We start from the raw sequence: 15,722 nt of genomic DNA on the forward strand, positions 1-15,722 counted from the left end.
CGTGACAGGAAGATATTTTTTTCAGTGTGTTTGTGTGGGGGGGGGTGATGAAGACTGCTAGCAGCCCCCAGAGAATCAGCTGTCCCCCAAGTATCCCCCATTTGGGGGCTGGGGGGGAAGAGGGCCAGCCCCCACCGGGTGTGAGCGGAGCCAGGGCTGTCAGGCCCTCCCTCCCTGCCTGCCACTCACAGTTCCCCCTCCAGCCCCCCTCCCTCCACTTCCTGCCGTGACTGGAGATCAGAGAACTCCCCACCGCAGCTTCCCCTTCGCGAGTCTCGATTCCTGGGCTGAAGGTTTCACTTTGGGTCGAGGGACAGAGAGAGAAAGGGCTGAGGACTTGCAGTAGGACCCAGGAGACAGAGGTTCCAGGAGGAGGGGCCAGGAGGCAGCCACTCAAAAGTAGGTGTGTACACACAGACACACAGAGAGTGGGTCACGGTGACACACCGCAGGGCGCAGTGACACACAGGCAGGCGTGTGACCTCAGAAAATCTCGGGGTAGGGGCACCAGAGAACCAGAGGACCCAGCCCCGGCACACCCCACTCCCTAGCCCTGACTCTGTGGGGAGCCTCTGGGTTCATCTCAGGCATCTCAGGAGCAAGCGGGGTCCCAACTATGCCCCTCTGCCTTTCCCTGCCTTTTGTGCTAAGGGATCCCCCTCCCTGCACCAAGGTGCCCGCCCAGACGAGGGCACCTTGGCCGGAGGTGGGGAGAATGGAACCTCCCCTTACCCCCCTCCCCTTCTCTGCAGATGTCCCAGACTATATTTAGCCCAAACCGGGCAGCTAGCCAGACCCAGACTCCCCACTGGCCCGGAGCTGAGCTCCCAGTTTTTATGCAATTAAAACATTAACAGAGAACCACCCCCATCCACACCCCTACACACACCCCCAGCCCTGCTAGGGCAGCAGAGCTCTGAAAACTTGAACGAGGGCAGCCCAGCTCTGCAGCCAGCAATGCAGGGCGTGGGTGGTCATCAAGCAATAGCAAGAAACCCATCCCCTTGCTCATCATCCAGGTCCAGCCCCCCTCCCCCCGCCCCCAGCAGGATAGAGGCATCATCCATAAGATCAAGTTGGCACTGGAGCGGGGGTGGGGGGGGGTGGCACCAGGCTCTCCTTGTTCTGGTTAGAAGGGAAAAAATGCATATGCAGTGGTGGTGGGGGTACTGCTTGGCCACAGAAATTCCACCTGTCATCTTGCAGCCCCCTCTCTGGCCAGCTCCAGTTACAGGGCTGGGGGTTGGCAACAGGTGCAGGCCAGGCTGGCAGCAGCCTAATCCCTCCACCCCCTCCCCGGGCTGACAGTGGTGCCTGGAGGTCGGGCAGGTTTCACTGCTGGGCAGGATGCTGGGTAAAAGATGGAGGCATCATTGCCCAGTGGGTGGGGGAAGCCCTGGCCCTTCTGTAAGACCTGGCCCCTGCGATGTGTGTTGGGGCATCTGAGAGAGCCAGGGAAACCTTAGCTCCACATCACCTATTTCCTTTCCCTACGATGCCAGGCAGGCGGGCTGGAGTGTGGGAGGTCTGTCTGCCTGCCTCTTCCTCCTCCTCCTCTCCAAATTCCAGGAACAGGCAAGGGAGGCTCCAGTTGCGGGGAGAGAGGGAGAGCAACAGCAGGCAGTCCCAGCTGGGGGCGGGGGGAGGGCCGGCGGGTGGACTGGAGCAGGAGGCAAGATCCAGACGCAGCAAGAGACACCCACGCCCGAGCCAGACTGGGGACAGACACACCGACGCTGACACATTCTCACACTCTGGGCCAGGTCCCCACACACCGCCCACCCTGCGGAGACACCCAGACATCCTCAGCCAATCCTGCCAATTCCCAGAACACTCCCTGGACACACACAGAGATCCAGGCCCTCCCCCTCCACCCCCACCCCCTCCTCCTCCCCACAAACCGTGTGGGCTCCAGACAGCGGCAGGAGGGTGGAGAGGGGAGCTGAGAGAGGAAAGACAGCAGGCGTCAGCGAGGATGTGCAGCCAAGGCCCTGGGAGCTGGGTGTATCAGTTGCCACACTCCTTTCCCAAAACCCAGTAAGTTAAGACAACCCTGGCCATCCTGCCAGGGTCCCTGCCAGCTTCCCACACTCCCCAAACCACCAGCACCAGAGAGGGGTGGGGAGCTGGGCAAGTGGAGATTACCCCACTGATTTGTCACAGGGATGGGATTACCTTCCCCGGATGCCCATCACCCCAGATCCGAGGCAGTGATCCCAAATATACCCCCCAGAGGCCCAAACACGCCCACCCCTCTAGCCTAGCCTAGGCCCTACCCTGCCCAGGCTCCCAGCGGACAAGGAGGTTTGTACTTTGAGGCAGGCCCCACCCTTGCTTCACACAGCTATGGGGACCATCCCACCTAAGACACTGAAGTCTGAGTGGCCTGGGGGGAAGGTCTCAGACGGCAGCACCAGCTGCCAATACCAATTGATTTAGGGGCATGGAGCTCACCCATGGGGTATCCAGGTCAATAACCCCTGAAACCGACCTGAAAGGCCACTCAGACAATGACCTCCCTTCCACTCTAGACAGGGTGGCAGAACCACGTCATGGCACGTGTGGGTGACTGCCCAGCGGAAAGGCCCGGGGGTGGTCAGGATGGGGTTGTATCGAGCAATCTTCCTTTAAGGCTGCTGCATGGTTGGAAGTAGGTGGGGGGCTAGAGAGGTGCCCCAGGGGCATTTAGGGTCAGATTGAAGAGACAGAGATGTAAGGGCTACAGAATGAGGTGGCCATGATTAAGGCACTCCAAGCCCAGGGGCTTCTCAGAACTGCTACTGCACTTGTACCGCCCTTGCCAGCTGGTGGTGACATGCCTGCAGCAACTACCTGGTGCACACTAACCCTCGCTTGCACCCTCAAAGTCCCTCTAAACCTAAGATCCTCAACTCCCAAGGGCCTACTCAGAGTCTGACCCTAGTGACCTCTCTGTCTCAGGACACAACATGGCCCAGACTCCCAGGCAGTAAAGATGTCCTAGCCCCTCCCAGTGCACTAACGTCTTTTCACAGCCATAAACTTCTTGGCTCCACAACCACCCCCTTCTTCCTCCAGGAGGAAAGAGAACTGCAAGTTGTCCAGCTCCAAATACCTCTTTCTCCTGTTCTACCCCCAGACTCATCCCCATTCCCCGGGAGAAGCCCCAGGGCTCCAAGCCACCCCCACTCCAACCTGGGGCTTCCCTGGCCCATTCTCCCCATCAAGCACAAAACCCTGGAGAAGAATGTGAGGTCTGAACCCCAACTTCCTTATAAGATCTGGGGGTCCTGGCTGACCACTGCTCTCCCAGATGGACCTTGCCCTATGAAGACTGCAACCAGGGAAGGGGACAAGACACATTCCTGGATCTCCTAAGCAGGATACTGAAGGGGGGGGGTCAGAAGCAGAAGGGAGGGTTGGGGGTACGCAGCCAGAGGAGAGGGGTGGTGCATTCTCAGAAACCATTCCCTCTGAGAACATATGCATACACACAGCAGGGAAAAGGCACTGGTTACAGGAGACAGAGTGGGGGGAATCATCAGGGGGTACACTGCCATACCAGCACACTGGGCATCCTATTCAAGAAAGGATGGAGGATGGAGTAAGGTCTGGGGGGGGGGGGGGCTTTTTGACCTAATTTCTCATGGGTTGGTCCCCACCCTCAGCCTAGCACACTGACAATGGGGCAGTGCCCAGAGAGGAAGAGAGGGGACATCACCAAACTGATTTCCCAGCACACACCCCCCACACACACACACACATATACACATCTGGCTAGCAGCTTCCCGGCCTCGTGGGTGGCACCGGGTACCAGACAACCTCAGCAGGGCAAGGACAGACAGTCTCTTTGGTCTTCCCCTCTCCCCGAAAGGGGCGCCCCAAAGCTTCCACAACCCCATGGCACACCAGGCACAGGGACACCTCCCACCCTGACGGCTCCCACACCCAATTCTGACGGCTCCCCTCACTCCACTGGGGATACCAGCTGAGTGGGCCCCGCCCCCACGCCGGGCTCCCTCTGGTGGGGGTGGGCCCCCTGGCTGGTTCTCCCCAAACCACAGAGCGGCTCAGATAACAGGAGGAAAGAAGGGAGGGGGCTAGTCCGTTGGGCATCCGATCTCTCCCCAAACAGGTTTGAAAGTCTGTTTTGCTTGTTTTTGAAGAGAAAAGAACGAGAGCACGACCAGGAGATCCCGGCGGTGGTACTGCCCCAGCTCAGGTGCCAGGGCCACGCGCAGCAGACGGTCCCAGACGCCTCACGGCCGCGCGCGAACACCCAGGCGCAGACAGACACACAAACTGGGCTTCCCCACCCTGGACCCGGCGGCGGCGGGTCTGGGAGCCCAGGAAACTCCGGGTTCCCGTTGAACCCCGCCCGGCACCACATCCCCGCCCACTGCTACTATCCCGAGCAGACTATGGGACTCCGATGCCGAAGGGAGCCGGGGGCTCCCTAGAATCCCTAGGGGAGAGGTTACCTCGCAGCAAGGAAGCTCAATTTGTCCGGGCGCCCGCGGGCGCGGCGGTGCGTTGCCCTGGCCTTATGCCTTGGTGCTGCTCGACGTCAGGGGTGTAGGGTCCTGGGAAAGGAGCCGTCCGGGGGGCCGCGGCTCAGGGGCGCGGGGCGACGGCAGCGGCCATAGCGAGTCACGTGCGGAGGCTGAAACTTTACCCGGAGCCCCAGGCTGGGGGTGGGGGGCGGAGGGTGCCGAGATAGGGGGGGAGGCCCTCTCCCTTAGGCCCGCCCCTGCCCGCCCACCGACCAATCATCTGTAAGGGGGCGGGCCCGCACGATCACGGCCCCCCGCCTCCTTAATAGACCAGGGACGGAGAGGAGTTCTTAAAGAAGCCGCGCGTCCCAGACATTTGGACCGTGGGAATCTGAGAGAATCCCTCCCTCAGCTCCAAAAGAGGGGACTCAGTGAAGAGGAGGTGAAGTTCTGCGGAAAGAATAGAAAAGGAACTCATGGAGAAAGGACCGGAACGCCGTGTGGGGTATCCTACACCCTGTCTTCCTATCACACATGCCCACACTCACAGGGCCACGGATCACACACCCGCCCCACACCTAAACCGGGAAAAAGAGGCAGCGGCAGTGTAATCTGGAACTGAATACTATGACTCCCGCACTAGCTGTCAAGCCCAGCCTCCCAGAAGCATAATCGTCCTCCAAGGACCAGTTGGAACCAAGAGCTGTGTGGCCTTGAGCAAGTCACTTCCCTTCTCTAGATCTTGATTTTCTCGGATGCAAAAAATGGAGTGCAGGAGACCTCCCGAACGTACACCTTCTGACGCAACCCAACCCCTCCCCTCTCTTAAGACCCCTTCCCGGAAAAGGGCTGCGGCTCTTGGACCTTCCAGTAGTGGGGCACCCAAGAGCACCCCTCTGTGCTAGAGGACTCAGACTCGAGCTTCTCTGTCCTGGCCAAGGCTGGAGAAGCAGGGAAGCTCGAATTCATGCTCCAGTTTGGCAGGGCCTGAATCAATCACCCTTTATCTACAGAGACCCCAGTTCCAACACAGCCACAAGACCCCTCCTAGTCTGCTGCTCCCTGCCTCTAGCGGCCCATGGGAGTGGGAGAGACGGAATCACTATGCCCCACCGCCACCTCCTCCCCACCCCTGCCTCCCTCCCCGGGCAGAGAAGTAACCACAAGTGCCCCCCACAGGACTTCCCACTGGAAGGGAAAGTGCCACAGTCCCAGGCATCCATCCCAGTGAAAAGCCTCGGCCTGGCCCGGATGGCAGAGTTCTCAGACCCACCGTCCCAACAGCACCCGCTTTGCAGAGGAGCAAACACAGGCCTGGAGTAGGCACAGGGTTTTGTCCATGGTCGCACTGGTTGCAGATCCGGGTCTAGAATTGAAGTATGACTGTCTCTCTCCCCCAGCCTTAGGGTTAGTAGGATGTGCCAGGTAGACACGCTCTGCCCTGGGGTCCTGCGTAGAGGTAGGGTGCCCGGGGCAGCTCCGGGCCAGGGCTGTCTAGCATTCGCGTCTGGATTTCCGTCTGCCGGTGAGCGCCGCCCGCCCCGTCGCGTCCCGTCCAGTCCAGATCCATTCGCAAACATGCGCTCAGCGGGCAGGAATGCGCCAATGGCTCCCAGATGTGGACGCCGCCGCTTAACCCCTTCGCCCCCACACCCCGCCTCCTCAATGGCCTCTCAGTTTAAGTCCAGCCAGCAGCAGGGGGCGCCACCGGGGCCAGGGATGAGCCCAGAAGGAGGCTCAGCGCCAGCCCAGCCCAGCCCCCACAGCCCCCACAGCTCCCCACCACCACCACTTCTGGCCTAAATCTTACCTGTCTAATTTCCAGCAGAGACTAGACAGGAAGAATCATGAACACAAAATTGCAAGTAAGCATATACACAACAACACTACCACCAACGACACTTGGCACAGGCCTATATGTACACCTTGTCAAGTACATGGGGCCAAGTACACTCATACACATGGAGACTCAGTCACCCTCATGCAAATGCACGCCCAGGGCACACATATATGCACATCCATGAGTACATTGAACAAGAACTTGCAAGACAGGCATTTGTGCACACACAAGGGCAGGAACAGGAGAATTGGGCACACCCCTGAGGGCAGGGTAATAGGGAGGAAATTCACGGACACACAGACCCACTCCCCATAGGGGTCAGTCACTCATGCACACAAGACTGGTGCCCATATACAAGCACACAGCCCACATACCTTCAGGGCACTCCCTCCCTACCCAGGGCACCCAGTGCTGATGGTCCAAAGTCCAGCTCTACCCAGGCCTTACTCCAGGAGGCAGGAGAGGTCCCAGGTAGGGAGTAAGAGTGAATGGACAGGAGTCTTCAATGTGCAGTAGCAGCTAAACTCCAGCTGTGCTGGGGCCTGAAATGGAACCTCAAAGCAGAGTCCCCCCCGCCCCACTCCTGCCAGGGACTCTCATGCAGGAGGGAAGAGCACCTAGGAGGAGGCAGGAGGCAGGGAAGAGGGAGAAAAGCCATGGCCAGGGGCTCCTCTCTCTTTAGGAAGACACTCCTCCTTGGGCCCTGTTCCTTCCCTCTTGGACACAGGAGATGGGCTGGGGGAGGTTTCCCAAGACAAGGATCCCTTCCAAACCAGAGGAAGCCAGAGAGAAAAAGTCCTGTTAAGTACCAATAACTATACAGGGGGCTAGTGAAAGCACCTGAAAGTCAAAGTTGCTTTGAGACACCCTAGGAAGGCCCATTCTTCTAAGCAAAACAAGGTGTCCCTCTTCCAGCTGGTCCCTCTCCCAGACTGAGGGGGACTCCTAAAGAATAGCATCACCACTGGTAATCTGATCAGAGGATGGGAGGCAATTGCCCTCCTACCACCACCTGGATGGGTGTGGTGAGGCCTGTCTGCCAGAACCAGCCCTAGCAGACTCCGTTTTTCCCTCCGCAGCCTCCCAGTGCTCATCCCCAAAGAGGCTCCACCCACAGGCACTGTCATGGCCCCATCGTATTTGATGCTCACAGTCCTGAAAGGTAATAATCTTGGGCAGAGCTCCTATTTCCATTGTGCAGATGAGGAAACTCAGGCTCAAAAAGGAAAATGCCTTGCCCAAGGTCACACAGCTTATCGGTGGCAGAGCTGGCATCCAAACCCACAGTCCACTGCTCTGCCCTTTCTCCTTTACTTCAGATGGCGCATGCTGCCATTTTACTCTGCCCCCTGCTGCCTCTTCCTTCACCCCCCAGTGGGGCCCTGGAGACACACCATCCCCACCTGGCTCTACAGATTTATGGGTGGGGCCAGAATATGCCAGAGAGAGATCAGAGAAGCCACTGGGGGCAACACACATAAGCCCCCGCACACACCCCAAACATGGTGCCCACCTCCCCAACCAGCACAGTCGGGTGACTCAGCTGCTTCAAGGGAAGATGCCAGGGCAGTGACTCACCTACCGAGAAGAGCCGAGCCTGGAACCTTGCCAGCCCCAAGACCAAAGCGACTTAGTCACCAGTACTCTCATGCCCAGCATGCACAGCTCAGTGATGGGGACAGGGGCCAGCTGTGCCCTCCATGGCAATATGTGCCCCCTGGAAGAACAGGCCCCGGCATCCTGGGCTGGGTGTGGCTGGCCCCGCCCCTGCCCCCTCACCAGTGCCCACCCCGTCATGACAGGCTCTGCTCCAGTATAGACAAGTTTTGTGAGACCCCTGGGCTGCCCTGACCCACCACAGCCTGCTCCCTGCCCTTCATTCACCACCCACTCTCCCACCAGCCCCACCTCCTCCTGCCACCCAAGTTGTACCCAGGCTGTGAGTCTCCTTTAACATGTCCTGGCAGAACACCTTGCCCCCACAGCCCCTCTCACCACCACCCCCACATACACACATGCACTCATACACACTTCTGCCAGCCCAGCTTCTGCCAGCAGCTGCTGAAGTTGTGGGGCAGGAGGGGAGTCAGAAGGGTGGGCTGCAGGGGTTGAGTTACCAGGGGCTGATGGGGTGGGCTGTCACCCAATCCCTTTTCCAGCTAGTTCTTCTGGGGCACAGTCCCTCACCCCCAGCCTCCCTCTCCACCTCTGCTGGCGGCCTGTTACCCTTTTAGCCCACCACCCCCACTCCTCCCAAGCTAGAAAATAAATGTTCAAGAGTATTTGTCATGCTCAGACCAGCACAATATATGAGAGAAGGGGAGAGACAGAAAGAGAGAGAGAGAAAGAGCCTTTCCTGTGCTCAGGGCTCTGGCTACCACTAAGTGTGTGTATCTGTGTGATGTTGACCCGGAAGGGGCTAGGGAACTTCCCAAGTCCCAGGAGAGTTCACAGGGCACAAGGGGAGTTGACAGGCTGAAAAGCCTCAATCCATTTACACTATCGATTTCTCACACACTGCAGCAGACCTGATGGGGGAGGGGGGCATGATAAATCAGCCCCCCAGAGACAGAGAAACTGCATGGAGAGAGAAGGAGGGCTCTGGCACCGCACTGTGTGGCCCATTGAGACCTGCTTGGTGGGGGTGGGGAGGGGGAGAGGAATAAGAGATGCTGAGTGGTGGGGGTGGGGTAAGAAGGGGGTGGCAGGGGGTGAGAATTGGACTAAGACCTATCCGGAATACCTCCTTCCAGCTGGGTCTGAAGCTGAATCAAAGAAAGGAGGTGGGGGGCGGGGAGCGTAGGGGGGCAGATGCACCGTGTTTAGCTGCACAGACGGGGCCCTGAACAACTCCAGGAGGCGCTATGTCTCATGCACATCAGAGTCTATGGAATGGCACCCCTGTAGGTGGGCAACACGGTGTCCTCAGGGATGAGGCTGAGGCAGGAGAAAGACCCAGACTGAATTCTGAGGGCTCCACAGTTCTCCCGGAACTCCCCATGCACTGCCCGCCCCCCACCCCCAACTCTCCTGGAACACCAGCTTCTGGCTCCAGAGCTCAAAAAGGACTGAAAACCTGTGGGGTCATCCCCCACTCCTCCCTCCTCCCTTGACAGAGGGATTGGCAAACCACCACCACGACTAGCACAGATCTAGAAGTGGCAGGAGCAGGCTTGCAGAGGGCTCTGAGGAGTCTGGACATCTGGGTCCTAGTCCGTGGTCTATCTCTAACTCATCCTGGGACTGTGGGGCAAATCCCTGGCCCTCCTGGGTCCCTAAAATGAGAGAGTTGGACCCAATGCCCCTTCTCTAAGGTGCTGCCAAGTCCCACAGCTCGCCAGCCTGAGAGCCTGTTGGAACCTGCCCAGCCCTTCGCGTCACACCAGTGGCCACAGGCCACCCAAACAAACCCCAGCCCCAGCCTCCTTCCAGCCTGAACACAGACTCTCTCCACATGGTAGAGACTTATAAACAAACCAAGCTGGGGTTTACCAGAGACCCTGCACAAACAAACAGAAATGGAAACAGACCAGGCACGCATGGCCTGAGGTCTTCCATGCTGCAGGACAGAGAGGGCATGACCAGGTGTGGTGAAGGCCAAGGCCATGGGTTCCAGTCCCAATGCAGCCAGTGATTGGTTGAGTGTCCTAGGATAAGTCACGTCCCCTCTCTAAGCCTTCACTCCCCCTTCTATAAGGGGAGCTGCCCAGATGTTGGCCTCTGGAGCCCCTTCCAGTTCTGAGTCCAGCTGGACAGAATCCAGCCCAGCCCGGCCCATCTCCCTAGGCCAAAACCCCCTCAGCAAGGGCCTGCCCCTGCCAGCCTGCCTCCTTACTGTATCTGCTGCCCCGCTGGCCTTTTCTCACTTCTCTGCCTGCCTGTCTTCCCTCACCTTGGCCAGCCCCTCTGCCTGCCCCGTGCTTTTCTGCACGTCCCTCCTGCCAGGGGACAGACCAACTAAAAATAGTCCCTGCAGCCTTTCTCGCCCACAGCTGCCCAAAGAGCAGGAAATGAGGGGGGCAGGGAGGCCCATGTCCTGCCCACCCCACAAACTCCTAGCTCAGAACCATGTTCAGCACTCCAGCCTGGGGCTTCTGCCAACTTGGCCATCTCGGGGGCATCCCACACCCCTTCCCAAGGAGGCCTGCCTAAAATGCCTGCAATCCAAAGCAGCCCTCTCCCACAGGAGGAGGAGTGAGGAGGTGAGCAGTTTGGAGGGAAACCTTCCCAATTCCTGACAAATCAGTGCCAACCACATTGTGGGCACTGAGAGGGCAGGGCCTGGCTCCACACGTTGGTCTTTTGAGGGTAGAGGGAATTGACCTGTGGAAGTTAGTGCCAGTTTCCCTCACCCCGGCCCAACTGGAGGCAAGATAAAATAGTGCCCCAGCCTCAATTACGCTAATCTCCTGCTCCCCAAAATGTGTGGGTGCAGACAGAGGGGTTTCGATAGCCACTCCCAGATACCGTAGGGAAAAAGGCTCAAAGGAGAGCAGAAGATCTTGGCTACCCACATGTAAAGATGGAAGCCTGGAAGAGAAGACGGCCAAACTGCCAGACCTGCCACCTGCATCTGCTGCACCTAAGCTCAGTTAGAGACTAGGAGCCGGGAGTCGGGGTGCTGCAGTGCCAGGAGCTACTGTGCCCTCACTCCTCTCCTACTGGGATTCCTGACACCTCCCAGTGCTGGGAGAAGGCCCTCCCCATACAGTAGGAAGGAACCAGCTTAGCGACTCTGGAGACCTGCAGGGGAGCCCCGTACCATGAGGCAGGCGGGAAACCCAGGAGCCCAGGAGCCCTGGCGCCTGGCCCAGAGAGTGAGTGAAATACCTCGGAGGGGAGGAAACAGCCCAGAGCCAGGTAGATGCTTGGTGTCCCCAGCAACTCCTAGATGTGACCCATAAGGAGGTGCTGGCCAAAGGCATCAGCTAGAGAAAGTGAATACACTTCTGCTGAACCAGAGGAGAGAAAAAACTGGGGTGGTGGGGATAGGAAGGAGGTGAGGCCAGCCTGACTTCCCTGTCCTCTTGTCCCCATCAGAGTCGACATACTGACATGAAGCCCTTCAAACACCTCGGTGTGTTTCCCCCGTCCCTAATTTCCAGATGCCAGACTTTTGATCCTATACTTCCCAGGGGCCAGGTTGAGGAGTTGGCAGGCTCAAGGTGGCACTCAGGAGGCCTGGGCAGTGCCAGGGGCGGCCCTCACACCATCCTCCCACTGGCTTCCCTCCTGCCAGCTCTCAGCCGCCACACATATCTCAGCTGTCAAATCCGATTAGGGCTCTCGCCCAGTGAGCTGGACACGGAGGCCACAGGACAGGGGAGAGACAGGGACAAGGACTCCGAGCAGGGATGGCAGAAGGCAAGTGAAGACAGGGCTTAGGGGAGAAGGTATGGAGTCCCAGAGGAAGAGAAGGCTGCTGGAGACATCTGTCCTGTCTTGACCACAGGCTCTCTTGTGACAGCCACAATCTACAGTAGGGGAATTCTGTAGCCCCTGGGGCAATAACCCTGCCTGGCTCCTCCATCCCTCAGATAAGCAAGGACAGGGGAAGGAACCTAAAGGCAGAGAGCTTGACCTAGATCTAGGAAGAGGAGCCCATCTGAGAGAAGCCCAGACCATCACTACCATTTACACTGGGCTTTAGGATTTACATTATTTTGTGGGGTCTTTATGGCAGTGTCCAGTCAGGCAGGCAGGGCTTGCTATTGATAGCCACTTTTACAGATGAAGAAAGAGGCTTAGAGAGTGGGGAACCCTGTATAAATGCAAATTGTTAAACATCCGGGCTGAGTCTTAAATTCAGCCCTCTACTTCCAGGCTATTGCTCACACTGAGAATCTCTACTTCCCTCCTCAGGTCAAGAGCTGAACTAAGTCTGAAGCCAGTGCTTTATCTGCCCTGTCCTCCAAGCCCAACCCTCGGGACTCTGGGGAAGCCAAGGAGGAATGCAGAGCACAGCCCACACCTAGACCGCATTACCAGGGGGCATACCACCCACCCCACCCCTACTACACTGAGAACTGCAGGGGTTCTCCCAAAGAGTTCCCACTCTCTTCTATCACCTCCCCATTCTACTATTCCCAGAGGCAATATACAGATTCACAGGCAGTTACTTAGACAAGTCATACACCCGCTCCTGCAAACCTACCGAACCAGAAGAAGATAACTCTGATCTTCAGAAAGCAGGGCCTATCAGTCCACCACGGGAGGGGAAAATAAGCCACTGCAAACAGTAGGTGTCATCTAGCCTCTCCCAGAGGCTGCAGGAGGGTGGGAGCTACAGGGCCTCCCAGCTCTGGGGTAACACCAGGAGCCAGAGTCTCTGAAGCCAAGGCACCCAAGGAACTGGCATGGCTGGGAGGTCTTCCCATCTGGTCCACACCCCCTTCCCCAGCCATATGGGCTGAGTCTGTTCTAGCCTGGGTTATACTCCGGGATCCCTCCCCTTACCATAGCCACCTACATTCAAAGCTTACAGAGCTTACAACCACATGGTCTCTCCTCACATACACACACACCCCAGGTCAGTAGGGATCTTTCCAATGGGTGTTGACATGTTGGCAATGATGAGGGGCTCTAACTGAACTTTCCCTAGAGGGAAAGGCCACCTAAATGCCGACAACCTCCACCACCCTCCAGCAAAGCCTTTGGCCACCCAAGTGTGAGATGAACCTGGAAGACCTCAGTTCCCTCACAAGGTCCCTCCTCCTGCTCCCTCCACTCTCTATCACCCCAACATTTGCCAATTTTCTTGTCTTGGTGAGGGATATTGGGCAATACTGCAAAGGTAGGTGCAAGGGCGTGGGGCCTGGGCAGACCTTCCTCCCACTTTCCAGTTTCAGCTACAGATTGGGGAATGCCTTGGGGAAAATGCAGGAAGGGTGCTGGAGGGTTCAGGGCCTCTGAGCTTTCAGACACCCCGCTGTTCCCAGACTCCCACCTCCCAAGACACAGTGAGCAATGGGGGAGGAGGGATGGGGAAAGCCTGAACTGGCAAGAGGGAAACGGTAAGATCAGAAGCAGAGAGACCTGGGTAGAAAGCAGACAAGGGATAATTGGGAAGGGGTGTGTTTTGTCCTACCTGCTCAGGTGTGTTGGCAGGGGTATGGTGGGGTTCCCAGGAGAACCGGGGAAGCCCTCTCAGCTCGATTCAGGATTCCCCCCTGCTTCTGGTTAGGCTGCTGCAAGAAGCACAGGCTCCCGTTGGGTCCTAAAGTCCACTCCCCTAATGCTAGGATCTCCCCGCCCTCTTCTACCAGCTCTGACTAGGTCAGCAGGTGCAGAGATAAGGAGCTGAGAACCGATGGGAGAGAAATAACACTCTGGAGGAAAGATGGAAGTCTGAGTCACGGTCTAGGGATAGGAAAGGTCTCAAGTCCCAAATACATAGCACATGGATGACTTAGCTGAGGACAGGATATTACGGGAGAGTAGGGAATAAACATTTCTTCTTGACTTCCCTGAAGATGGATTTGGGCTTTAGTGCTAGAGATGGGGTTAAGATCCCTTTTCTTGTTACCCCTACTAAACTGGAGCGACAAGCACTAATCTTTGAAGGGGTGGGGTGCTCATGCCTGCTTCTACCTACTATCCTTCCCTTCACAGATAGAGCAAAGGCTTTCCATCCCTCCCCACTATTTCTAAGGGCCTAAGGAGCCATCTGAGGGGAAATATCTACTTGGTTTTCTGGTAAGTAAAGTGGGCAGGATGACCTGAATTGCAGCTGAAAAAAGATAGAACTTTACATCCTGAGGGTGAGGTGTGTGCATTTGTGTGTGTGGATATAAATACGCATATTCAGGTGAGGGTATGAGCAAGTAGGGCTAGGGGAGAAGGGAGAAAACACTTTCAGCTACATCGGTTGACAGAAATGGCAATTGTAAATATCAGAACAGAATGCAGAACCTAAAAGTCAGCTAGTGCTCTGACCCAGTCCTCAGTAGGGTTCTGGATTTTTACCAGAATGAACAAATTAAAGAAAGGGAAGTTTTCCCCAGATGCCATTTGGGACATAAATGTAAGGCAGAAGAGTTGGTCAGATGAATTACTGACTTACTTTAGGATAGCCAACCTTCTCAGTAGCTCAAAGAGAAAAACTCAGGTTTGGTGGGATAGGTGGGCAAAGAAAGGGGGGGATGGGAAGTCTACAGAGGGGTGGATTGAGAACATTTTGCAAGGAGGGTTGCACATTTCTCTAGCAGCAGAGCAGGGGAAATGTCATGGGGTGAAAGGCCAGGGAAGCCAGGGACAGACTTAAGGGAGGGAGAGAGCATGGCCTTTTCCTAGAAGGGGAAAGGGCAACAGCACTGCCTCCACCTCTGTCTACAAGAAGAACTGGGGAAGGAGCTAGACAGTAAGGATGGAGGGCCCCAGGGTGGAGTCGGTGATGTGAGCTCAGGTCAAGCCTTTCACCCCGAGGTGCCTCAGTTCTCTCCCAGCTGTTAAACAGGACTCTTGGTTCTTCCCAGGCAGAGTTAATGAGTGTTTACAAAAGGGCTTGGAGCTCCTCAGATCTCAGCTGGGCCACCACTAGTTATAAAGCTCAGTAAGGGCTGAGTGTTATTTGGGGAAAGGAGGAGTAAGGGAAGAAGGAAACAGACTACTCTCTTACAAACTGAGGATAAAACCAAGCTGCAGAGAAGCACAAGGCTCATCTGCCACAGGATATCCTTGTGCCCAGGGACGGAGGTCACATACCCCAGAACCTCTAACCACTACCAAAGGCTGGCCTCCAGCTAGCTGGAGGCAGAACCCAGACTAGCAGCTGGTCTTCATTAACTCCAGCTTTTCACCCCCCACCATGAACCCACAGCTTCTACAGGCCTAGGCTAGAGGGGGCTGCCCCAGTCCAACCTTGCAGCTGACTCCAGTGGGGGCACCACAGGAAAGGCCAAATTACCAGCTGAAAAAGAAAGTTGGAGCAAGAGTCCTTTTTCCCATTGGGAGCAAGAAGAGAGGAAGGGAAGTGTGGGGGTGAGAGGGTGGAGGTGGGGGAATTTAGGGCAACAGTAGGCAGTGAAGTCAGCTGGACTGAGGCCCAGAAACCCCTACACCCTGGGGCCAAGTCTTACTCTAGCTTTGCTTTCAAAGCTCATCTTGGCTAGGCCCCAAACTAGAAGGCCCTGGCTGCCCCTTTCTGCTCCCTACCCCCACCCTTATTAAATACACATTTTATCTCTCAGCATCTTCATTATCTTAACTGAAGGAGACAAGCAGTGGATGGCGGCAGCAGAGCATCAAGGGGGTGGGGGGAGGCACGGGGAGCAGGCGCACCCTTGTTATAAAGTGCTGATCTAGCTCTTTCAGGCAGTGTGGGAAACAGAGGCGAGATCAAAGGGAGTGAGGCTGATTCAGAACTCAATTAGAGCTGTTTTAAAAAGGAGCTTGCTTTCTCCTTTCGCCAG

At 56.9% G+C, this 15,722-nt stretch overlaps 1 protein-coding gene across 4 annotated transcripts in view; it reads right to left on the reverse strand.

Annotated features, from left to right (window-relative positions):
* Positions 1 to 13,506, reverse strand: part of RARA (retinoic acid receptor alpha) — a 43,226-nt gene extending 29,720 nt beyond the window's left edge. For 2 of the 4 annotated variants that reach the window (XM_077164474.1, XM_077164462.1), the window contains exon 1: positions 4,461 to 4,672. The gene's annotated coding sequence lies outside the window, so the exon portion shown is untranslated. Of the gene's footprint in view, positions 1 to 4,460; positions 4,673 to 5,745; positions 6,020 to 13,399 lie in introns of those variants that run through there. The other 2 variants (XM_077164466.1, XM_077164464.1) reach the window with 2 other exon arrangements.
* Positions 13,507 to 15,722: the final 2,216 nt, after the last annotated feature.

Source organism: Tamandua tetradactyla, chromosome 6, assembly GCF_023851605.1.
Source record: "Tamandua tetradactyla isolate mTamTet1 chromosome 6, mTamTet1.pri, whole genome shotgun sequence".
Classification (NCBI taxonomy): Eukaryota; Metazoa; Chordata; class Mammalia; order Pilosa; family Myrmecophagidae; genus Tamandua; species Tamandua tetradactyla.